This window comes from Canis lupus, chromosome 20, assembly GCF_048164855.1.
Source record: "Canis lupus baileyi chromosome 20, mCanLup2.hap1, whole genome shotgun sequence".
Classification (NCBI taxonomy): domain Eukaryota; kingdom Metazoa; phylum Chordata; class Mammalia; order Carnivora; family Canidae; genus Canis; species Canis lupus.
In genome coordinates this window covers 26756131-26782420 of record NC_132857.1, presented here as the reverse complement: position 1 = coordinate 26782420, position 26290 = coordinate 26756131, and the positions used below count along the sequence as shown (strand labels likewise).

General features: G+C 36.2%; 1 long non-coding RNA gene across 2 annotated transcripts in view; it reads left to right on the top strand.

Annotated features, from left to right (window-relative positions):
• Positions 1-26290, top strand: part of LOC140612075 (uncharacterized) — a 72261-nt gene that overhangs the window by 17162 nt on the left and 28809 nt on the right. For both annotated transcript variants that reach the window (XR_012013390.1, XR_012013391.1), the window contains exon 2: positions 3729-3801. This is a non-coding gene — a long non-coding RNA (uncharacterized lncRNA). The remainder of the gene's footprint in view (positions 1-3728; positions 3802-26290) is intronic.

Below are 26290 nucleotides of genomic sequence, written 5' to 3'. Positions count from 1 at the left end.
ATTTTGATTTTTGTTATCTCCTAACAGTTTTCTGGTTTTAAGTCTAACATTTAAGATCTTGACATATTTTTATTTAATTTCTTATGTAACATTAGGTAGTAGTCCAGTATCATTCTTTTACACGTGGATATAGATTCTCAGCACCGTTTGTTGAGAAGCCTGTCCTTTTAATTGAATTGTCTTGGTGACCTTGTCAAAAATCACTTGACCATACAGACAGGTGTTTATTTCTGCACTCTCTATTCAATTCCATTATCTATATGTCTGTCTTTATGCTAGTCCACACTATTTTTATTACAGTAGCTTTGCAATAAGTTTTGAAAAAAGGAAGTATGAATTCTTTAGGTTTTCTTTTTCAAGATTGTTTTGACTATTTGGAATGATGATATTCCCCATGAATTTTAAGATGAGTTTTCCTATTTCTGTAAATCAAATCGTTGATAAATTAATAATTATTGCATTAAATCTGTAGATCATTTTGTGTATATTGAGATATTAATATTAAGTCTTTCAATCTGTGAACATGAGATGTTTTCCCATTTATTTATGTCTTCTTTAATTTCTTCCTACAGTGTTTTCTAGTTTTCATTGTGCAAGACTTTCATCTCCTTGGCTAAGTCCTTAAGTATCTTACTCATTTTGTGGCTATTATAAATGAAATTGTTTTATTAATTTCACTTTGAGATTGTTCATTGTTAGTGTGAAGAAATTAAACAGATTTTCACGTGTTGATTTTTTTTAATAATAAATTTATTTTTTTATTGGTGTTCAATTTGCCAACATACAGAATAACACCCAGTGCTCATCCCGTCAAGTGTCACGTGTTGATTTTGTATTAAGCTACATTGATGAACTAACTTATCAGTTATAAAGGTTTTTGTGTGATAATTTTATGGTTTTCTATTATAAATTATATTATCTGTGAACAGAAATAATGTTAGTTCTTCCTTTCCTATTTGGATGCCTTTCTATTACTTTTCTTACCTGCTGTCTATGGCTAGGACTTCCAGTATGATATTAAATAAAAAAGGTGAATTTGAGCATATTTGATTTTTTTTTTTAGAAGAAAAGTTTTCAGTCTTTCACTGTTGAGGATGATGTTCACTGTGGAGTTTTCATATATGGATTTTAGTTTACTTCTACTCCTAGTTTGTTGAGTGTTTCGATTATGAAAGGGTGTTGAATTTTGTTAAAGGCTTTTTCTGCATCAATTGAGGTGATCATGTATTTTTAAACTTCAATTTGTGTATATTATGTTTTACAGTGATCAATTTTCCCATGTTGTGACATCTCTGAATTGCAGAAATTAATCCCACTTTCTTAAGATGTATAATCTTTTTAATATGCTGCTGAATTCAGTTTGCTGAATTCAGAATTTTTTTTGAGGACTTGTGAATTAATGTTTATGAGGAATATTGTTCTCTAGTTTCTGTTTCCTGTTGTGTCTTCCTGGTTTCAATATCAGTGTAATACTGGCCTCTGAATGAGTCAGAGCGTTCTCTCCTATACTTCTTTAAGGAAAAAGTTTTCAAATGCATTTGTGTTAGCCCAATGTGTTAGCTCTTTACATGTTTGGTAGAATTTACAGTGAAGCCATTGTTTCCAAAACTTTTTGTTAGGAAACTTTTCATCACTGACTCAGTCTGCACTATTTTTGTAGAACCTCTCTATAGAATTTCTCTTTTTGACCTGAAAATCTTGCTTCAAATATTTTTATTTTATATTATTAACTGTGTAAATGTTTATAAATGGTGCATCATCTTGCTCTATTGAAACTTGTTTATACCTTACTTTCTCTCATTTATTTTTTAATTTAAAGTCTATGTTATCTGATATTAGTATAGCCACCGTGCTGTTTTGGTTATATTTGCATGAAATATCTTTTTCTTTCTTTAACAGTCACCCTAATTTTCTCTGGATTTAAAGTTAGTCTTTTTTAGATGGCATATTTTATACAGCAGTTGGATCAAGTGTTTATTTGTTCTGCAGTTTCTGTCTTTTTATTGGATAGCTTAATTAATTTAAGGTTAAACTGATTACTGATAAGGAGGGACTTCTGTCATTTTGCTATTTGCTTTCTATATTTCTTATAGCTTTTTCTCCCTCACGTTTTGCATAACTGTCTTTTTTTGTGTTTAGTTGATTTCCTTTTTTAAATGAAACAAACTATTCTCATTTATTTTTGCATATATTATTTAGTTATCTTCTATGTAGTTACCATGGGGCTTATATTTAACATTCTAAAGTTATAGCATTCTATTTTGAATTTTTAGCAGATTGACTTCAATAACATAAAAAAGCTCTGCTCTTTTAACAGCTCTATTCAATCCCTTTAGTTGTTGATGTCACAAAATTACATAAATTGTGTTTCCCTAAGCATAAACTAATAATTTACTAAATGCACTGATCTCTTAAATAAAGTAGAAAATAAAATGTGTAGTTCCAAAAATACTAGCTTTTACACTAATATATATTATTAAAATGTTATTTTAAAATTTTATTTGTGTTTTTATATTTAATGTAGTTTTAATGAGCATAAGGATAGTCCCATGTGCTTCTACACATGTTTACAAACACTTATATTTTAATGAAAGAAGATGTTACTTAAATGGGATCATACAGTGTCATTTCAATGAGTTAAGCATATGGAAATTTCCATATGCTTCCACATATTACTTTACAAACACTTGCAACTTTTTAAAAATTTGTTTTTGTTTTAATTCCAGTTAGTTAACATATAGTGTTATGTTAGTTTCAGGTGTATAATATATTGATATATTGATGCAACAATTCCATACATCATCCAGTGTTCATCATAAGTGCACTCCTAATCCCTGTCACCTTTTTCACGCATCCCCTCACTCACCTTCCATCTAGTAACCATCAGATTGTTCTCTATAATTAAGAATATTTTTCTTTCTTTGACTCCCTCTATATATATATTCTCCCTTTGTTTTTTTGTTATTAAATTCCACATATGAGTGAAATAACATGGCATTCATCTTTCTCTGACTTATTTCTCTTAGCATTATATTCTGTAGCTCCATTCATGTCAGTGCAAATAGCAAAATTTCATTCTTTTTTATGCTGGAGTAATATTCCATTTTTATATATACCACATTTTCTTTATCTATTCATCAATTGATGGATATTTGGGCTGCTTCCAGATGTTGGGTATTGTAAACAATGTTGCTATAAACACAGGAGTGAATATTTGAATTAGTGGGGTTTTTTTTGTATTTTTTTTTTGTATTCTTTGAGTAAATATCTACAAACTAGCATATTTTTTTAATGTATTAGTCTCTTCAGTGATGTGGGAAGGGTGAGTTCTATCCTGCCAGTTTTATAATTCTGCAAGTGCTCACTTCCTGTATCTGTCTAATTTTTTAGACATTTAGTGTGGAGTATAACTTTGCTGTTTATATTTTTCATGGCTTTATTGCTTCTTGATCTTAAAGAGTAGGGCACATTGGAAAGCCATGGACTCCTCTACTAGAGATTACACAATCAATGCATAAAATATTTTGTATCAATCATATTGGGACTGAGAAACAAGGAATGGATAGAGAGGCATCTTATTTCATACCAAGTCCTTGGAAAATTGAGCAAGTGATGATATAAAAGTGATAATCTCCCTCTTATGGCCCCCATCAACATTCTTAAGAAGAGGCAAAGATCTTAAAAGATCAGTAGAAAGACTTTTTTCTGTTTCTTTTTCATCATCCCAGCTCAAGATTAAGTACCCAGCTAGTTCCCAGTAAGGAGTTATGGATGTTCTGGAGCACCTCCATTTCATCTAAGGTAAAAGAAATCTTGTTTTATACCTGTAGTTACATATAAAGAATATGCCATGAGGCTTCCTTTTCATTCTAGTGGATTCATTAGGCAGAAAACACAGGTCAACCAGGACTTTATTTTTTTTTAATTTTTATTTATTTATGATAGGCACACAGTGAGAGAGAGAGAGGCAGAGACACAGGCAGAGGGAGAAGCAGGCTCCATGCACGGGTCTCCAGGATCGCGCCCTGGGCCAAAGGCAGGCGCTAAACCGCTGCGCCACCCAGGGATCCCCTCAATTAGGCCTTTTCCTAAGTACATAAAGTAATACATTGACACTGTCGGTGAATTCCCAAATGTCCTCCTCTATCTTCCTTTTCCTGTACTACTCGTCAACTCCCCTCTTCCTTCCTCTTTTTTTTTTTTTTTTATAATTGCTTACATCCCATTTCCCTTATTCTTTTCCCCAACTGGGTCAGTCAATTGCTTTTAATATAGTATGTTTACTCTGTCTTGGACTATACTAATCAATGCAAGAGATAGAGCAGATTATAATAATATTTTACTATATTTGTTTAATACTAGATTTGGAGAAATTGGAGCTCATATGCACCGTTAGTGGGAATGTAAAATGGTACAGCTGCTATGGAAAATATTATGACAGTTCCTCAAAAAACTAAATATAGAATTACCATGTGACCCAATAATTCTACTCATTGATATATATGCAAAAGAGTTGAAAACAGGGTTTTACAGAGATATTTGTACATCTGTGCTAATGGCAGAATTATTCACAATCATGAAAACATCCCAGAAGTCCACTAATGGATGGATAGATAAGCAGAATATTATATATACATACGCTGATTTTATTAAAAAGACAAGGCTGTGAATAAAAAGATTGTGAGATAATTATTGCAGATTAAATGAGATTAGAGAGACATGACCACAAAGACAATGCAGAAACCTTAACTGGATCTTGGTTTGAAAGTAGACTACTATAAAAATCTGTATTTGAAAAATTGAGGAAATTTGGAAAAAGAGGAAGTTTTAGCTTATATTAGATAATGATTTTTTTAGGTATGATACTGGTATTTGGCTATAATAAGAGAATACTTTTATTTTCAGGAAATGCCTAATGAAGTATTTAGGGAAGAAGTGTCATATCTTTAATTTATGCCCACATGTGCACACATGCACATACACAAACATTATCATCACACATGAGAGGCCTTGAACATTCCAATCCACACCAGGATGGATTATTTCCTGATTTCTATACATACCACACTTTTAAGATCTAACCCTTTGTACATACTCCTCTATGTATATGAAATGCCAAAGGTGGCCCAATCCTTCTAAAAGATGCTCAATTATCTTTGAAGACAATGTCAAAGTCTCTCCTGTGAAGTTAGTCCTGCTTTCCACAGTGGATGCTGGTTGCACCTTCCTCTGCAATCCCAACATCTATTGAACTTATTTCTGTTGTAAAATTTACTTCACTTGAAATTTTTCTATCCGTCAACTCCTGCAAAATAAAGGCCATGTTCTATCTACCTGTATAGTCTATATCCTTGCAGAGTTTTCAACCTGCATTATATGCATGGTAATTGTAAATTGGTCAAATGATTCAATAAGTAAGTAAATTTCAAAATTAGAGTTCTGAATGTTCCATGACTTACCAGTAGCAGCATAGGAGGTTGATCGTAAGAAACTCAAACTCTGGGCTCATGGCAACTGTGGCCAATACAATGGGTTCAACATATGCTATTGTCTTTCAGACACAGGATGTATTCATTTCCCAGCCTCACTGTAATTATGCTAGAATTATCTAGCTGGATTGAAGTGATATAAGTCCCGTCTAAGCCTAGTTCTTAAAAAGATCTTCCATGATCCTCAGCTCTTTATATTCTTACTGTAGTGGTCTTGGGCCATGTTTCATGTGGAATGGCTTCAAAATAGAGGAGGACATCCTACATTAAGACTGGCTTGAATGAGATATAAACTGTATAATAGTATAAACTTATACTATTAAGCCACCGAGACTTAGAGGCTGGTTTGTTACTGTAACATTGTATATTTTATCCTAATTACTAACTACTCTGTAGGGCTCCTTTTAGTGAAGTCATTAGAAGACATTATCTAACCCTATCTGCCAAAATGAGGATGTGCAAATAGCTTCCTTTCTGGATAGTTACAGGATTTGTGAGTTCAGGAAAAAGAAACTGGTAATAGATGAGACAGTGGTATTTCATTAGAATTGGACAGAGAGATATAGAAAGTGGAAGTGGGAAGGTGCTAAAATCAAATTTTGTGGTTTCTTCTACTCATTCTTCTTCCAATTTCATTCATTTGATGTACTGAATAATTTCTTGTAATAAATGTAGAGTGTTCCAGGCATAGCACACAAGATCAGGGTACTGAGAGAGAGAGAGAGAGAGAGAGAGAGAGAGTCATTCTTGCAGGCTTTTTAGATGACAATGAGCAGTATTTGGCTGAAAACTCAGTGACTCCTTACCATTTTTCATGTGCCAGATCAAAGGATTAAGCTAACACAAAGTAAAATATTTAAAGGAAAAGAAGATATTACAAATTAACTCACATGATTTGTTGAAGGAAGTGCAATTGCCTTTTCTATTAAGCAAAATAAAATGTTTTATATAAAAGAAAATCTAAATGGAGCTAGAATTCCCACTCTCAGCCCTACATTATGTAATGATACATATGCAGTTACCATAAAAATGAAATATTTAAAAATTAACAAAATTTAAGTAAATGGTTGGTGGATGATAAGAACCAGGCATGTCACTGCTGATTGAGAATTTACAAGTAAACAATGAAAGGATGCTATAAAGACCTATATGATTAGAGTTGAAGACAATATAAACTCATGTTCAGCTTAATACAGATACAAATGGTTACATAGAGAATTATATATAAATATATGCATATAAACAGGTCAGTAGATTCACATGTATTTCCTGGCTCTTTTACTTAAAGGAGACTAGAAGGAATCACATACCAGTAGCAGAGAGCACATCTGGTGCTCAAATCTTTGTTTTTAATACCATTTTCCAAGAAAAAAACCTGGATTTTCCAATATATGTACTTTTTATTTGCTGTTTTTGCTTTATTCCACTAGCTAGGTGTTACATCCTGAATGTTTGTATACCCCCTTGTAATTCATAGATTGAAGCCCTGACCAGTGTGGCTTTGTTTACAAATAGGGCTCCTATGGAAATAACTAAGGCTATACAATTAAGGTTAGTAGGGGCCCTAATCAATAGGATTACATATTCTTATAAGAATGATCACCAGAAAACTTCCTAGTTTGCTCTTTCTCTGCTATGGGAGGACACAGTGATAAGCTGCCATCTGCAAGCCAGGAAGAGGGCTCTCACCAGAATTTCACTTCACTGGCACTCTGATCTTGGACTTTGAGCTTCCAGAACTATGAAAATAAATGTCTATTGATTTTTTAAGATTTTATTTATTTACTTGACACACACACACACACAGAGGGAGAACAAGCAGGGGGAGGTGCAGAGGGAGAGGGAAAAGCAGGCTCTCCTGAGCAGGGAGCCTAACACGAGGATTGATTCCAGAAACCTGGGATCATGACCTGAGCTCAAGGCAGATGCTTAGCCAACTGAGCCACTCAGGTGCCCTTGAATGTCCATTGTTTAAGCCACTCAGCCTGTGGTGTTTTCTGTGGTCTATTTTTTTTTTTTAGCCCATAAAGTAATATACAGTGATTTTAAATATGACGTTGAGTAGAAGTAGTGAGAGGTTATGAGGATATCTCTATTTTACTCATGATCTTAGTGGGAAAGCTTCCATTTCCTTACCAACAAATATGAGGTTAACTTTATGGGTTTCAGTTTGTTTTGGGGGGGACTACTTTTTTTTTATAGATATTCCTAATCAAACTGATAAAGTTCCCTTCTATTCCTAGTTTATGAGAGTTTTTATCATGAATGGTTTTAGGCTTGTATCAAATGTCTTTCTGCAATACTTGATTTGTTCATATGATTTTTATTCTCTAGTCTGTTGATAAGGTAGATTAAGTTGATTTTTCAGATAGTAAAATATCCTTGCATACCTGGAATAGATCCCACTTAGTCATGTTGTATATATATTTTTACACTTTTTTGATATTGTTAGCTAACATTTTGTGAAGAATGTATGTTTACAAAATACATTAGTCTGTCCTTTCTTTTCTTAAAATGTCTTTCTCTTGTTTTGGTATTAGGGTCATAGTGGCATCATCAAATGAGTTAAAGGATATTCTTTCCACTTACATTTTGCGAAAGATATTTGGTAAAACTGGAGTTAATTCTTCCTTAAATATTTGGCAGAATTCAACAGTGACTCTATCTGGTCCCAGTACTTCCTTTTTGAAAATTTTATTAGCTATTGATGAAATTTCTTTAATAGAGATGGGTCTTTACCAATACCAATTATCTATTTCTCCCAGAGTGATTTTAAGTAACTGGTACATTTAATCTAATTTTTCAAACTTGTAGGTGTAGTGCTTCTTGTAGTTTTCCTTTATTAACAGTTTACCTTCCATGGGATGTGTGGTGGTGATCTGGCATTCATTTTTCATAATGATAATTTGCATCTTACTCTGTTTTTCTTGGTTAGTGTGTTTATTGGTTAATTAAGTTAATTGATCCTCTCAAAGAACCAGCTTTTGACTTCATTAATTTTCCTTTATGTTTTCAAGTTCATTGATTTATGCTTTAATTTTTTTCTTTTCTCCTTTTGCCTTATGCATAAATTTCTATAGTTTCCTAAGATGATCTTAGGATGCAGCCAATGCTATAATTTCCATATAAGCACTGCATTTGTTTCAATACTACAAATTTTGATAAATTGTATTTTCATTTTCATTAGTTCACAATACATTTTAAATTTCTTTTTTAAAAAAATATTTATTTATTTATGATAGACACAGAGAGAGAGAGAGAGAGAGAGAGAGAAAGAGAGAGGGAGAGGCAGAGACACAGGCAGAGGGAGAAGCAGGCTCCATGCACCGGGAGCCTGATGCGGGACTCGATCCCGGGTGTCCATGATCGCGCCCTGGGCCAAAGGCAGGCGCCAAAGCACTGCGCCACCCAGGGATCCCCAGTTCCTCTGGTTCTTTTGATAAGTCATGGCATGGTATATCTTTCTCCATTCCTTTATTGTAACCTATTTGAGTTGTTATATTTAATGTGGGTTTCTTGTCAACACACATAGTTATGTCATTTTTTAATCCACTCTAAGTGATTATTGGTAGAAATGGATTAATATCTACTCATTATTAACAACTTTTTTTTCTATTTGTTGTTTGTTCTTTATGTTTTTATGTTCCCCTTTTTTACCTTGCTTTTTAATTGACTGTTTTATATCATCCCGTTTTACCTCCCTGTTTAGCATACCAATTACACTTTTTAAAAAATGAGTAGTTGCTCCAGATTTTTAAGAATCCAAAATTCCTTTAAAATAACAAAGTATCATTCACATGTGTACAGTTACCTAAAACTGATTGCTCTGTTCCATCCTTAGGATACTGTTGCCATTCTTTCCACTTATTTATAGCTATAAATACCTAATGTACAATTACTATTATTACCTAAGGCAGTTATCTTTTAGATCAATTAAAAATAAGAAAAAATAAAGATTTTATTTCAATTGTATTTATTCTTTCTCAGACACTACTCTTTTTGTTATGTAGGTATTAGGTGCTTGAAGAATGATTAATACTTCCTGAAGAACATGTCTGCTGGCAATAAATTAAATTAGATTTGTCTGTGAAAGTATTTATTTCCCTTTCACTTTTGAAGGGTAATTTTGCTGAATAAAGAATTATTGGTGAGGAAGTTGTTTTTCAGGAGTGGGACCAGTAGTGGCCGCGACAGCCTCAGGTCTGGGGGAGTCATGGAGCTTTTTTTTTTTTTTTTAATCTCATGGATATAGCAAATAGACATGTCTTCATGAGGCAGGGGTGGGAAGATGGGCAAAGTGGGTGAAGAGGGCCAAAAGGTGCAAGTTTCAAGTTATAAAAAGTCTCAAGTATGTAATGTACAGCATGGTGACTATAGTTAATGAGACTCTATTGCCTATTTGAAAGTAGCTAGGAGAGTGGATTTTAAAAGTGCTTATAAAAAAATGTATATCTAGGTTTGGTGACAGATGCTCACTGGAATATTGTGATGATCTTCTGTAATACATATAAATATTGACTTATGATGTTGTACTACTAAAACTAATGTTACAAGTCAATGATAACCTCACTTTTTAAATTTATTTTAAAATTTTTATTTATTAATTAAATTAATTTATATGAGAGAGAACAAGCAAGTGAGTGGGGGCAGAGTAGAAGAAGAGGGAGAGAATCTCAAACAGATTCTGCACTGAGTGTGGAGCCCAACAAGGGGCTTGATCCCAGGACCCTGAGATCATGACCTGAGCTGAAACCAAGAGTCAGATGCTTAACTGACTGAGCCACCCAGGTGTCAATGATATTCCATTTACAAAGAGAGGAAAAAAGAAAATTCTAGCCCGATGAGTCAGCCCCTGGCAAGTGTCTTGGGGATGTGGCGCCTTCAACCATGTGCTAGGAGGTCACATCTGGAACAGTGATGGTAACTGCAGCATCCCCAACTGCAGCCTGTAAAGAAGGTTCCGGGCTGTGGGTGTGGACACAATGAGGAGTCTCCTTTACTCATAAAACTGATCCAGAAGTGCAGCTGCTGTTCTGACACCCACATTGACATTCATGGCTTTTCCAGCATCTAGAGGCCACCTTTGTCACCTGGTTTGTGGCCTTTCTTACATCTTCAAAGTCAGCAGCGTGGCATTTTTTACTCTACTCTCTTTTTGTTTGAATGGCTTCTGACAAGAACTGTACTATAGTTGTTTTCCTTATTCCTCTGTGAGGTGTCAGCCCCCTCCCCTGGCCTCTCTAACTACTTAGATGTAGCTCCTCTTCGGAATTTACTCTTCCTGGTACTTCTCTGAGGTTCCTGGTTATCAGTCTGGATGCCATTAATTTTGGAAATTCTTGGCCCTTTTTGTTTTGAATATTTTTAATGTTTTGTTGTCTCTACTTCTGACATTCCAATTATACCTATGTTCCACACTTTGAAATGTCACACAGTTCTTGGATATCCTCTTCTATTTATTTGTTTTGCTTTGTTTTGGTTCTTTTCTCTCTCTCTCTCTTTGTATTTTATTCTGGCCAATGTCTTTTGCTCTATCTTTTAGCTCACTGACTCTTTTCTTGGGCTTAGTGATAAGCCCATCAAAGGCATTCTTTATTTATTTGGCAGTGTTTTTTATTTAGAACATTTCCTTTTAATTATTTTTTGGATTTTCACTTTTCACTTGCATTACTCATCCTTTATTTCACATTGTCTAATTTTTCCACTGGAGTTTTTATCAATTATACATATTTTCAATTCCCTATTTGATAATTCCAACAAAGGTATCATAGCTGAGTCCAGTTCTGATGCTTGCTTTGTGTCTTCAGATTGTGTATATATTTTTTTTTTCCTCATGGCATGCCTTATAATGTTATGTTGAAAGCTGGACATGTTGCATCAGGTACTAGAAACTGAGGTAAAAAGGACTTTAATGTGAGGACTGATGTTAATCTGACTATGAGTCAGGCTGTGTTTTGTCTTTAATACAGCTATAAGTGCCAAAAGCTGCAAAGTCCTTTTCTCTCTCTCTGTTTTTTAATGGTATACTATTTTGACTTTGGACTTTTCTAAATATTTCCTCTTCATGGAAATCTGCATCTGTCAGTTCTTTCAGCTGTAACTCTTTGCTATTATATTGGAGTCCAATTGGTGTGGTAGAAACATATGAAGGAGGGGAAGAATCCTATAATGATTATTGGGCTTATGTCTCTTGGCTACATATGTTCAGTTTTCTTCAGCTTATTTCTATCCTCTGAGGTGAAAACAGGAGGCTAGAAGGAACCAAAATAAAAGCAAAGCTCCTTCCCCAGCTTTGGGGATAATGCTCTGGCAATGCCATTTCCCCTGAATATCAGGCCTTCATTATGGAGAATATTCTGGGCATATTTCACAAGGCTTTTATTTTTTTATTTTTGTGTATATTCCAGATAGTTAATATACAGTGTAATATTAGTTTCAAGTGTATATAATGACTGAACATTTCCATACAACACCAGGCACTAATCACAACTGCACTCCTTAATCCCCATCACCTAGTTAACTCATCTCCCACCCACCTCTGCTCTGTTAACCATCAGCATGGTTAAGAGTCTGTTTCTTGGTCTCTCTCTCTCTCTCTCTTTTTTTTTTGCCTGTTTTGTTTCTTAAATTCCACATATAAGTGAATCCTGTTGTATTTATATTTTATTGACTGACTTATTTTGCTTAGCATTATACTCTTTAGCTTCATCCATGTTTTTTATTAATGGATTTTTTATTGAAGTTTGATTTGCCAACATATAGTATGACACCCAGTGCTCATCCCATCAAGTGCCCTCCTCAGTGCCCATCACCCAGTCACCCCACCCCCCTGCCCACCTCCCCTTCCACTACCCCTTGTTCATTTCCCAGAGTTAGGAGTATATATACTGGAATATTGGGGTATGTAAATATATATATCATTCATGCATTATATATATATATATGTGTGTGTGTGTGTATATATATATATATATATATATATATACACACACACACATGTATATACATTCATACTGCTTCTTTATCCATTCATCAGTTGATGGACACTTGGGCTACTTCCATATCTTGGCAATTATAAATAATGCTGCTATAAACATAGAGATTCAAATATCCCTCTGAATTACTGTTTTTATATTCTTTGCAAAACTACCCATGAGTACAATTGTTGGATGATAGGGTAGCTCTATTTTTAACTTTTTGAGGAACTTCTATACTGTTTCCCACAATGGCTGCACCAGTTTGCATTCTTACCAACAGTACATGAAAGTTCCTTTTTCTCCACATCCTAACCAACACCTGTTGTTTCTTGTGTTGTTGGTTATAGGCTTTTTTTTTTAATTTTTATTTATTTACGATAGTCACACACACACAGAGAGAGAGAGAGAGAGAGAGAGAGAGAGAGGCAGAGACACAGGCAGAGGGAGAAGCAGGCTCCATGCACCGGGAGCCTGACGTGGGATTCGATCCCGGGTCTCCAGGATCGTGCCCTGGGCCAAAGGCAGGCGCTAAACCGCTGCGCCACCCAGGGATCCCTGGTTATAGGCTTTTTGACAGGTGTGAGGTGATATCTCATTGTAGTTTTGGTTTGCATTTCCCTGATGATGAATGATGTTGAGCATCTTTTCTTATGTCTGCTGGCCATCTGTATTCTTCTTTGGAGAAGTGCTTGTTCATTTCTTCTGCTCATTTTTAGTTGTGTTATTATTTTATTTTTGTTTTTTTGGATGCTGAGTTGTGTAAGTTTTTCATATATTTTGGATACCTACCCTTTACTAAATATGTCATTTGCTAATATCTTCTCCCATTCAGTATGTTGCCTTTTAGTTTTGCTGATTGTTTCCTTTGCTGTGCAGAATATTTTTATTTTGATGTAATCCCAATAGTTTATTTTTGCTTTTATTTCCCTTGCCTCAGGAGACAGATCTAGAAAAAAAATTGCTCTGGCCATTGTTGAAGAAGATACAGTCTATGTTCTTTTCTATGATTTTGGTGGTTTCAGGTCTCATATTTAGGTATTTAGACCATGTTGAATTTATTTTTGTGTATGGTGTAGTAAAGTGGTTCAATTTCATACTTTTTAGCACATTGCTATCTATTTTCCCCAATACTGTTTGTTAAAGAGACTTTCCTTTTCCCATTGGATATTTATTACTGCTTTGTTGAAGATTAATTGACCATCTAGTTGTGGCTTCATTTCTGGGTTTTCTATTCTTTTTTTTTTTTTCAAAGATTCCATTTATTTATTTGAGAGAGAGAGAGAGAGAGAGAGAGAGAGGCAGACACAGGCAGAGGGAGAAGCAGGCTCCATGCAGGAAGCCTGACGTGGGACTCGATCCTGGATCTCCAGGATCAGGCCCTGGGCCAAAGGCAGTGCTAAACTGCTGAGCCACCCAGGCTGCCCTGGGTTTTCTGTTCTTTTCTATTGATCTATGTGTCTATTTTTGTTCCAGTCTCATACTGTTTTGATCACTGTGGTTTTGTAATATAATCTGAAGGCCAGAATTATGGTGCTTCCAGCTTTATTTTTCTTTTTCAATATTGCTTTGGCTATTCAAGGTCTTTTGTGGTTCCATACATATTTTGGAATTATTTGTTCTATTTCTGTGAAAAATGCTGATGGTATTTGGACAGGGATTGCATTGAATGTGTAGATTGCTATGGGTAGTATAGACATTTTAACATTTGTTCTTCCAATCCATTAGCATGGAATATTTTCCCATTCCTTTGTTTCCTCTTCAATTTCTTCTATTAGTTTCTTTTATAGTTTTCAAACTACAAGTCCTTTGCCTCTTTGGATAGGTTTATTCCTAGATATCTTATGGTTTTTTGTTTTTTTGAGGTAATTGTAAATGGGTTATTTTCTTAATTTCTCTTTCTGTTGCTTTACTTTTAGTGCATATAAATGCAACATATTTTGGTACATTGATTTTGTATCCTGTGACATTACTGAATTCCTTTATTAGTACTAGCAGTTTTTTAGTGGTATTTTTAGGGTTTTCTATACATAGTATCATGTCATCTGTGGATATTGAAAGTTTTGCTTTTTCCTTACTGGTTTGGGTGCCTTCATTTCCTTTTGTTCTCTTATTACTGTGGCTAGGATTTCCAATACTGTGTTCAATAAAAGTTATGAGAGTGAGTTTCCTTGTTTTGTCCCTGACCTAAGGGGAAAGCTATCAGTTTTTCCCCATTGAGGATGGTATTTGCTATTTTTCATTTATGATCTTTACTATTGAATTATGCTCCTTTTAAGCCTACATTGTCAAAGGCTTTTATCATGAATAGATGTTGTGCTTTGTTAAATGCTTTTTTTGTGTCTATTGAAATTATCATATGGTTCTTTCCCTTATTGATGTGATATATCATCTTGATTGATTTGGAAATACTGAACCACCCTCGAAACCAGAGAATAAATCCCACTTGATCGAAGTGTATGATTTTTTTTTAATGTATTGTTGAGTTCTGTTTGCTGGTATTTTGTTCAAGATTTTTGAATCTATGTTCAACAAGAATATTTGTCTGTAGTTCTCTTTTCTTCTGTGGTGTCTTTATCTGCTTTGGTATTAAATAATTCTGGCCTCAGAATAAATTTGAAAAATTTTCTTCCTTTCCTATTTTTTGAAATAGTTTGTGAAGACTGTATATTAACCCTTCTTTAAATTTTTGATAGAGGGGTATCTGAGTGGCTCAGTCAGTCAAGCATCCGACTCTTGATTTTGGCTCAGGTCATGATCTTGGTGTCCTGAGATTGAGCCCTGCACTGGGCTCCATGCTCATCACAGAGTTTACTTGGGATTCTCTCTCCCTCTGTGCCCCACTTCAACTTGAACTCTCTAAATAAATAAATAAAAATAATATTTTTTTAAAAAATGCTTTATTTATTTATTCATGAGAGAGAGGGGAGAGAGGCAGAGAAATAGGCAAAGGGAGAAGCAGACACCATGCAGGGAGCCCAAAGTAGGACTCAATTCCAGGACTCCAGGATCACGTGCTGAGACGAAGGCAGACACTCGACCACTGAGCCACCCAGGTGTTCCAATAAATAAAATTAAAAAAAATAAAATTTTGGCAGAATTCACCTGTGAAGCCATCTGGCCCTGGACTATTGTTTGTTGGGGAACTATTTTGTTTATTTCTTTGTTTATTATTGAGTCAATTCCTTTTCTGGTTATCAGTTTGTTCACATTTTCTATTTCTTCCTATTTTAGTTTTGGTAGTTTCTAGGACTTTATCCATTCCTTCTAGGTTGTCCAGTTTTTTGATATATAGTTTTTAAAATATTCTCTTATAATTGTTTGTATTTCTATGGTGTTGGTTATTATTTTCCCTCTATTTTTGTGATTTATTATTTATGAGTCCTTTCTCTTTCTTGATGTCTGGCTACAGGCTTATCAATTTTATAGATTATTTCAAAGAACTGGATCCTGGTTTTACTGATGTGTTCTGTTGTCTTTTTAGTTTCCATATCATTTATTCCTGTACCGATTTTCATTATTTCCTTCTTTCTTCTGGTTTTAGGCTTCTCTATTGTTCTTTACCTGGTTCCTTTAGGTATAAAGCTAGGTTGTCTATTTGAGGTTATTTTTTTCTTCTCAAAGTATTACTGTAAATTTCCATCTTAGAACCCCTTCTGCTGCATCCCAAACGTTTTGGACCTTTGTGTTTTCATTTCATTTGTTTCCATTATTGCTTACTTCTTTTATTTTCTGGTTGAACCATTCTTTTTTTACTTGAATGCTATTTGATTTTCATGTATTTGTGGATTTTTTCTTGTGGTTGAATTGTAATTTCATAGCATTGTGGCTAAAAAAGATGCATGGTATGACTTTGATCTTCTTGAATTTATTGAGGCTTGTTTTTTGGGCTAAAATGTGATATATTCTGGAGAATATTCCATGTGAACATGAAAAGAATATGTATTCTGCTGTTTTAGGATGAAATATTTTGAAAATATCTGTTAAATCCATCTGTTCCACTGTGTTATTTAGAGCCATTGTTTCCATGTTGATTTTCTGTTCGGATGATCTCTCCATTGATGTACATAGGGTGTCAAAGTTCCTTACTATTATTGTATTATTATTTATTAGTTCCTTTATGTTTGTTATTAACTGTTTTATGTATTTGAATGCTCCTATATTTGCAATTGTTATATCGTCTTGTTGAATTGTCCCTTTTATTATGATATAGAATCCTTCATCTCTTGTTGTAGTCTTTATTTTAAATTCTATGTTGTCTTATATAAGTATTGTTACCCTACCTTTGTTTTGACATCTATTTATGTGATTGATAGATCTTTCTCCATCCCCTAACTTTTAATCTGCATGTGTCTTTAGGTCCTAAATGAATCTCGTGTAGGCTGCACATACACGGGGCTTGTTTGTTTTCCATTCTGATGCCCTATGTCTTTTGATTTGAGCTTTCCATTTATATTCAAGGTAATTATTCACATATATATTTATTGTCATTTTATTGTTTGTATTGATTGTTCTGATGATTTTCTCTGATCCTTTCTTGTCATTCTCTCTTTCATCATTTACTGATTTTCTTTAGTGATAGATTATTTTTTCTCTTTATTATTTTCATGTTTTTTTTAGTGGTTTTTGAAATATGGTTACCATTAGGTTTGTATATGACCTCTTCTCCATAGTCATCCATATTGAGATGATGGTTATTTAAATTTGAACTCATTCTTTACTCCTCTCCTCCCATGTTTTAGATACATGTTGTCATATTAATTATCCTTTAATTTTGTGAGTTCTTTCACTGCTTTTTACTGTTTTTTTATTCATACCTTTAGACACCCTTTAACTTTGAGATGCAGCTTCTTCTCTATATTTCGCTGTAGAGTGTTCTGCCAGTCTTTGGATTGTTCTCTATTTACTTGGATGCAGATGATATCTAGTTATAATCATGGGATGGAGTGAGCTCAGAGTCCTCCTACACCACAATCTTCCCTTGCATCGACCTCAGCATTTTAAACATATCACCTGATTTGCTTCTAGCTTCATTGGTTTTATTGAGAAATCAGCTGTGAATCTTTTTACGGATACGTTGTACACAAAAAGTTGCTTTTCTCCTGCTGTTTTCTTGTCCCTGTTATCTGACAGTTTGATTATAATGCTTTTGGTGTGAATCTATTTTTTAAAATTTATTTTTATTGGAGTTCAATTTGCCAACATATAGCATAACACCCAGTGCTCATCCCGCCATGTGCTCCGCTCAGTGCCTGTCACCCAGTCACCGCCACCGCCACCAACCTCCCTTTCCACAACCCTTGTTAGTTTCCCAGAGTTAGAAATCTCTCATTTTCTGTCTCCCTCTCTGATATTTCCCACTCATTTTCTCTCCTTTCCCCATTATTCCCTTTCACTATATTTTATATTCCCCAAATGAATGAGACCATATAATGTTTGTCCTTCTCCGATTGACTTATTTCAATCAGCATAATAACCTCCAGTTCCACCCACGTCGAAGCAAATGGTGGGTATTTGTCATTTCTAATGGCTGAGTAATATTCCATTGTTTACATCTTCTTTATCCATTCATCTTTCGATGGACACCGAGGCTCCTTCCACAGTTTGGCTATTGTGGACATTGCTGCTATAAACACCAGGGTACAGGTGTCCCAGAATTTCACTGCATCTGTATGTTTGGGGTAAATCCCCAGCAGTGCAATTGCTGGATCGTAGGGCAGGTCTATTTTTAACTCTTTGAGGAACCTCCACACAGTTTTCCAGAGTGGCTGCACCAGTTCACATTCCCACCAACAGTGCAAGAGGGTTCCCCTTTCTCCACATCCTCTCCAACATTTGTTATTTCCTACCTTGTTAATTTTCCCCGATCTCACTGGTGGAGGTAGTATCTCATTGTGGTTTTGATTTGTATTTCCCTGATGGCCAGTGATGCAGAGCATTTTCTCATGTGCTGGTTGGCTATGTTGTGCTATGACTTCCACTGTGAGATTTCTGTTCACCTGTTTTCTCCATTTCATGATTGGATTGTTTGTTTCTTTGCTGTTTTGTTTAATAAGTTGTTTATAGATCAAGATCATGGATACTAGTCCTTTATCTGATAGGTCATTGGCAAATATGTTCTCCCAATCTGTAGGTTGTCTTTTAGTTTTGTTGACTGTTTCTTTTGCTATGCAGAAGTTTCTTATCTTGATGAAGTCCCAATAATTCATTTTTGCTTTTGTTTCTCTTCCCTTCAATGATGTATCTTGCAAGAAGTTACCGTGGCCAAGTTCAAAAGGGGTGTTGCCTGTGTTCTCCTCTAGGATTTTGATGGAATCTTGTCTCACATTAAGATCTTTCATCCCTTTTGAGTTTATCTTTGTGTATGGTGTAGGAGAATGGTCTAGATTAATTCTTCTGCATGTGGATGTCCAATTTTCCCAGCACTATTTTTGAAGAGACTGTCTTTTTTCCAGTGGATTGTCTTTCCTGCTTTGTTGAATATTAGTTGACCATAAAGTTGAGGGTCCACTTCTGGATAATCAGTTCTGTTCTACTGATCTATGCGTCTGTTTTTGTGCCAGTACCACACTGTCTTGATGACTACAGCTTTGTATTACAACCAGAAATCTGGCATTGTGATGCCCCCAGCTATGGTTTCCTTTTTTAATATTCCCCTGGCTATTCGGGGTCTTTTCGGATCCCACAGAAATCTTATGATGATTTGTTCCAACTCTCTGAAGAAAGTCCATGGTATTTTGATAGGGATTGCACTGAACATGTAAATTGCCCTGAATAGCATTGACATTTTCACAATATTAATTCTTGCAATCCATGAGCATGGACTATTTTTCCATCTCTTTGTGTCTTCCTCAATTTCTTTCAGAAGTGTTCTGTAGTTTTTAGGGTATAGATCCTTTACCTCTTTGGTTAGGTTTATTCCTAAGTATCTTATGCTTTTGGGTGCAATAGTAAATGGGGTTGACTCTTTTCTCTTTCGTCAGTCTCACAGTTATTGTATAGAAATGCCACTGATTTCTGGGTGTTTTTTATTCTGTCACATTGCTGAATTGCTGTATGAGTTCTAGCAATCTTGGGGTGGAGTCTTTTGGGTTTTCTAAGTACAGTATCATGTCATCTGGTAAGAGGGAGAGTTTGACTTCTTTGCCAATGTGAATGCATTTTATTTCTTTTTGTTGCCTGATTGCTGAGGCTAGGACTTCTAGTACTATCTTGAATACCAGTGGTGAGAGTGGACAACCCTATCCTATTCCTGATCTTAGGGGAAAGGCTCCCAGTGTTTCCCCACTGAGAATGACATTTGCTGTGGGTTTTTCGTAGATGGCTTTTAAGGTGTTGAGGAATATTCCATCTATCCCTACACTCTGAAGAGTTTTGATCAGGAATGGATGCTGTATTTTGTCAAATGCTTTCTCTGCATCTATTGAGAAAATCATATGGTTCTTGGGTTTTCTCTTGCTGATATGATCAGTAACATTGATTGCTTTTGAGTGTTGAACCAGCCTTATATCCCAGGGATAAATCCCACTTGGTCATGGTGAATAATCTTCTTAATGTATTGTTGGATCCTTTTGGCTAGTATCTTGTTGTTCATCAGGTATATTAGTCTATAAATCTCCTTTCTGGTGGGGTCTTTGTCTGGTTTTGGAATTAAGGTGATGCTGACTTTATAGAACGAGTTTCGATGTACTCCATCTCTTTCGATCTTTATGAACAGCTTTAGCATAATAGGTACGGTTTCTTCCTTAAACGTTTGAAAGAATTCCCCTGGGAAGCCATCTGGCCCTGGAATTTTGTGTCTTGGGAGGTTTTTGATCACTGCTTCAATTTCATCCCTGGTTATCAGCCTGTTCAGGTTTTCTATTTCTTCCTGTTCTAGTTTTGGTAATTTTTGGTTTTCCAGAAATGTGTCCATTTCTTCTAAATTGCCTAATTTATTGGCATAAAGCTGCTCATTATAAGTTTTTAAAATCATTTCTATTTCCTTGGTAGTGGTGGTGATCTCTCCTTTCTCATTCATGATTTTATTAATTTGAATCTTGTCTCTCTTCTTTTTAATAAAGCTAGATAATAGTTTATCTATCTTATTAATTCTTTTCAAGACACAACTCCTGGTTTTGTTAATCTGTTCCACAATTCTTCTGGTCTCTATTTCATTGAGTTCTGCTCGAATCTTTATTAACTCTCTTCTTCTGCTGGGTGTAGGTTCTATTTGCAGTTTTTTTCTCCAGCTCCTTTAGGTTTAAGGTGAGCTTTTGTATTTGAGTTCTTTCCAGTTTTTTGAGGGAAGCTTATATTGCTATGTATTTCCCCCTCAGGACTGCTTTTGCTGCATCCCAAAGATTTTGAAGGGTTGTATCTTCATTCTCATTAGTTTCCATGAATCTTTTAATTTGCTGGTTGACCCTTTCATCCTTTAGCAGGATGGTCATTAACCTCCACGTGTTTGAAAATCCTTCCAAACTTCTTCTTGTGATTTAGTTCTAATTTCAAAGCATTATGGTCTGAGAATATGCAGGGGATAATCCCAATCTTTTGGTATCAGTTTAGACCTGATTTGTGACCCAGTATATGGTGTATTCTGGAGAAACTTCCAAGTGCACCTGAGGAGAATGTGTATTCAGTTGCGTTTGGATGTAAAGTTCTGTAAATATCTGTGAAATCCATCTGGTCCAGTGTATCATTTACAGTTCTTGTTTCTTTGGAGATGTGGTGCTTAGAAGACCTATTGATTGTAGAAAGCACTACATTCAAGTCACCAAGTATAAGTGTATTATCTAAGTATGTCTTAACTTTGATTATTAATTGATTGATATATTTGGCAGCTCCCACATTGGGGGCATAGATATTGATGATTGTTAAGTCCTCTTGTTGGATAGATCCTTTAAGTATGATATAGTGTCCCTCTTCATCTCTTACTACAGTCTTTGGGATAAACTTTAATTTATCTGATATAAGTATGGCTACCCCTGCTTTCTTTTGAGGACCATTTGAATGGTACATGGTTCTCCAACCTTTTATTTTCAGGCTCTAGGTGTCCTTATGTCCAAAATGAGTCTGTTGTAGACAGCAAATAGATGGGTCCTGCTTTATTATCCAACCTGAAACCCTGCGCCTTTTGATGGGGTCATTAAGCCCATTCACGTTCAGAGTTACTATTGAAAGATATGAATTTAGTGTCAACATACTACCTATTCAGTCCCTGTTTTTGCGGATTTTTTCCTTGGACTTCCTCTTTCTTTTACAGAGTCCCCCTTAGTATTTCTTGCAGAGCTGGCTTGGTGGTCACATATTCTTTCAGTTTCTGCCTATCTTGGAAGCTCTCTATCTCTCCTTCTATTCTGAATGAGAGCCTTGCTGGATGAAGTTTTCTTGGCTGCATGTTCTTCTCATTTAGGGCCTTGAATATATCCTGCCAACCCTTTCTTGCCTGCCAGGTCTCTGTGGAGGGGTCTGCTGTTAATCTGATATTTCTCCCCATAAAGTTAGAGATTTCTTGTCTCTTGCTGCTCTAAGGATTTTCTCTTTATCTTTGGAATTTGCAAGCTTCACTATTAAATGTCGAGGTGTTGAGAAGTTTTTATTGATTTTAGGGGGAAATCTCTCTATCTCCTGGATCTGAATGCCTGTTTCCCTTCCCACATTAGGAGAGTTTTCAGCTGGGATTTGTTCAATACATATTCTGGACCTCTGTCCCTTTCAGTGCCCACAGGAACCCCAATTAAAGATAGATTTTTCCTTCTGAGGCTGTCACTTATTTCCCTTTATCTATCCTCATGATCTTTTAATTGTTCTTTTTTCCTCAGTTTCCCTCCTTGCCATCAACTTGTCTTCTATGTCACTCACCCGTTCTTCTACCTCATTAACCCTCATCATTAGGATCTCCTGTTTGGATTGCATCTCATTCAATTTATTTTTTAATTTCGGCCTGATTAGATCTAAATTCTGCAGTTATGAAGTCTCTTGAATCCTTTATGTTTTGTTCTAGAGCCACCAGTAGCTTTATATTTGTGCTTCTGAGTTGGCTCTCTGAAATTGGATTGTAATACAAATTTTGTAACTCTGTGGGAGTAAGGACTCTTTCTGATTCTTTTAAGATGAGTTTTTCCTTCTAGTCATTTTGCTCAGTGCAGAATGGCCAATAACAAGTTGTACTGGAAAAAGGAGAAAAAGAGAGAAAAAAAGTAAAAAAAAAAAAAAAAAAAGAAAAAAAAAGAAAGAACGAGGGTGGGAAGTAAACAGAAAACAAAAAACAAGGAGGAGTATCTTCTGATTCTATATACTGTAAATCCCTCGACTTCCCCTGAAACTTTCCAGTGCTGTTTGGCCAATAACTTGCTTTTCCCCATCCTTCTAGCTGGTCTTCTGGGGGAGGGGCCTGCTGTGCTGATTCTCTATTGTGTGCACCTGGGGGAGCTGCCCAGCCCCCTGCCAAGTGATGGCTCAGTGGGATTTGTTTATCCTGTGAGGCCCCTGCTCAGTCCCAGGTACAAGGTGACACCAGGAGGAACAACAAAAGTGGCCCCGGCCAGCTATCCAGCCTTAGAGTCAGCCCCTGCAGTAACTACCAGAGCTCTCATTCCCCAGGGGCCTGGATGCTCCGGGGGAGGGGCCTGCTTATCTGCTCAGCTCGGGGCCCACTGGCGGCAGGAGCGTCCTTGCTGTTCTGTATCCTCCCGGCCTCTATCTGTCCCGTGGGGAGCGCCGGATCTTGGGCTGTCCCCTGGCACCCGGGGCTCAGGGGCCTGCACCGCTGGAATCCCACTCCTATGGCGTGCAGCCCCTGCCTCCCCACCCCCCCACGTGGAGCCACTGCTGAGCTGCTCCTGGGGCCCTGCCAGCCGTGCACGCTCCAGGCCTTTAGGGAGCTTGGCCCCCTCATATGTGGCATGCTCTTCCCTGAGGCACAGGTGCTCTGTTAGTGTCCCTGGGAGCCTGAGGGCATCCCTGGCCCTCCTGGGGATCCTGCTCCAACTCCCTGAGAGCAAGCGCCTTTCCCTTCGGGAAGACTGGTGAAGCTCCTGCTTCTCCAGGACTGGGCTTTCCTGTCCTGGAGGCACTCGCCCCACCTTTGCCTGCTCCTCGTGGGGACCCTCCCCCTTGGATGCTTTTTTATTTCTTTATTATTTTTTCCCATCTTCCTACCTTTTTTTAAAATTTTTATTTATTTATGATAGTCACACACACAGAGAGAGAGAGAGAGGCAGAGACACAGGCAGAGGGAGAAGCAGGCTCCATGCACCAGGAGCCCGATGTGGGATTCGATCCCGGGTCTCCAGGATCACGCCCTGGGCCAAAGGCAGGCGCCAAACCGCTGCGCCACCCAGGGATCCTGCCATCTTCCTACCTTGATAGAAGCGCAAACTCTTCTCACTGTAGCATTCCAGCTGTTCTCTCTTTAAGTCTCAGGCTGAATTCGTAGGTTTTCAGGATTATTTGAAAGTTACTTAGGTAAGTTGGTAGGGACAGGTGACTTGGGGACCCTACTCTTTCGCTATCTTGCCGAGAATCCTGGTGTGAATCTATTTAAGAGCATCTTAGAGTTTGTTGAGATATTTGATTTATAGATTTATGTTTTCATGGATCTTTGAAAATATTTACACATTATTTTTTCAAGGATTCTTTCTTCCTCTTTCTCTCTCTTCTCTCCATTTGTAATTCCTATAATTTTTGTATTAGTATATTTGACGGTTTTCCATAGGTCCTCAGGCTCTACTTGCTTTTGATTATTTTTCTATCTTCTAAGATTTCATAATTTCAATAGTCTTATCTTCAAGTTTGCTGGTTATTCTGCCAGCTCAAATCTACTATTGAACTACTCTAGTCAAATTTTCACTTCATTTATTTTTTTCGTTCTTTTTGAGGGGCTCCAGAATTTTTATGTGATTGTTTTATTTTTATGTGATTTAGAGTCTGAATCTAATAGGTCCAGTTTCTGGACTTCCTCAAAGTTTTTTTTTATGTAAATGGTCCATACTCTGATTCTTTGTATTTCTCATAAATTTGTTGTTGTTGGTATTGTTGAATATAATGTGCCAATTCTGGAAATTAAATTCTTCCCCTTTCCCAGAGTTTGCTATTGTGGTGTTTTTTTTATTGCTACAATTATCCATCTGTTCAGTGATTTTTCCAAAGAATATATTCTTTATATTGGCCATATCCCATCCGGTCAATAAGGTATCTTCTGTTATCTCAGTGATCAGCCAATGACATAACAATGGTCTCCTTAAATGGCTGAAGTCAACAATAGAAAAAACAAACAAACAAACAAACAAACAAACAAACAAACAATATTCCCTCAGTCTTTAAAGCTTGGATATGAGCTGGGTACTACTTTAATCATAAGCCAAGCCTCCAATGAATTTTCATGAGCTATTGATTCCCACTCACATGGAGTCAATAGATCTGCCAAGTGTAAGCATGAGGTCTTTAATATCTTTTCCAAGCATGTGTCTAGTCCTGTGCATAGGCATTGCACTCTTTGTTTGTGTGATAGGCCTTGTGAATCTTTATTCTCCCAGTAAACCTTCTCATTGGCTTCCTTGTTCAAGTCCTTTTGGGTTTGTATGCTGCTCATGCTATCCACCATCCTATGTCCCAGGGAGACATAGTGTGTGTATATTTAAACCATTCAAAAAACAGTACCTAGAAATTCACTCTATCCTAAGGGCAGAGGGCAAAATGAAGGCCACACTCTGTGCCACTCCATCAGAAAAGTAAAAGACAATTCAAAGTGCACAACCATAGTATTTTAAAAACATGGTCCATTTTAGCTCCCTGGAACTAGTGATTCACAGTAGGGATGTGTTGCACAATCCTCACAGTAACTAGAACGAAAGAATGGGGGATGATAGGTGGGCAAAAGTGCCACTATGCTCTATGTTGCCCTTTAATTCATTAAATAATCCCTGGTTTCTATTAATTTCAGATTAGATTTTAGAGATAAGGTATCTTCTGTTATCTCAGTGATAATAAGATAATTAGATTTTAGAGATTTTCCAAAAATGTTAATTCTGTTAGTTTTATTGATGTGAATCATAGGATTGAATTGCAGATACTGAGCCATCCTTGCATCTCTGGAATAAGTCCTACATGATCATTATAAAGGATCCTTTTAAAGCATTGTTAAATTTGGTTTCCAAATATTTTGTAGAAGAGTTTGCATGTATGTTTATCACAAATATTGGCCTGTGAGTTTCTTTTTTTGAATTAATTTGAAAGATATCAGTATTAAATCCTTTTTGAACGTTGGATGTTTGTCAGAAATCTTGGCCCATGAGTTTCTTTTTTTTTTTTTTTTTAAGAATTTGAGAGAGATCAGTATCAAATCGTCTTTTTTTATAATAAATTTATATTTTATTGGTGTTCAATTTGCAAATATACAGAATAACACCCAGTGCTCATCCCGTCAAATGCCCCCCTCAGTGCCCATCACACATTCACCCTCACCCCCTGCCCTCCTCTCCTTCAACCACCACTAGTTCGTTTCGAGAGTTAGGAGTCTTCATGTTCTGTCTCCCTTTCTGATATTTCTTACCCATTTCTTCTCCCTTCCCTTCTATTCGCTCTCATTATATATATTCCCTAAATAAATGAGACCATATAACGTTTGTCCTTCTCCGATTGACTCATTTCATTCAGCATAATACCCTCCAGTTCCATCCACATCTAAGCAAATGGTGGGTATTTGTCATTTCTAATGGCTGAGTAATATTCCATTGTATACATAGACCACAACTTCTTTATCCATTCATCTTTCGATGGACACTGAGGCTCCTTCCACAGTTTGGCTACTGTGGACATTGCTGCTAGAAACATCGGGTGCAG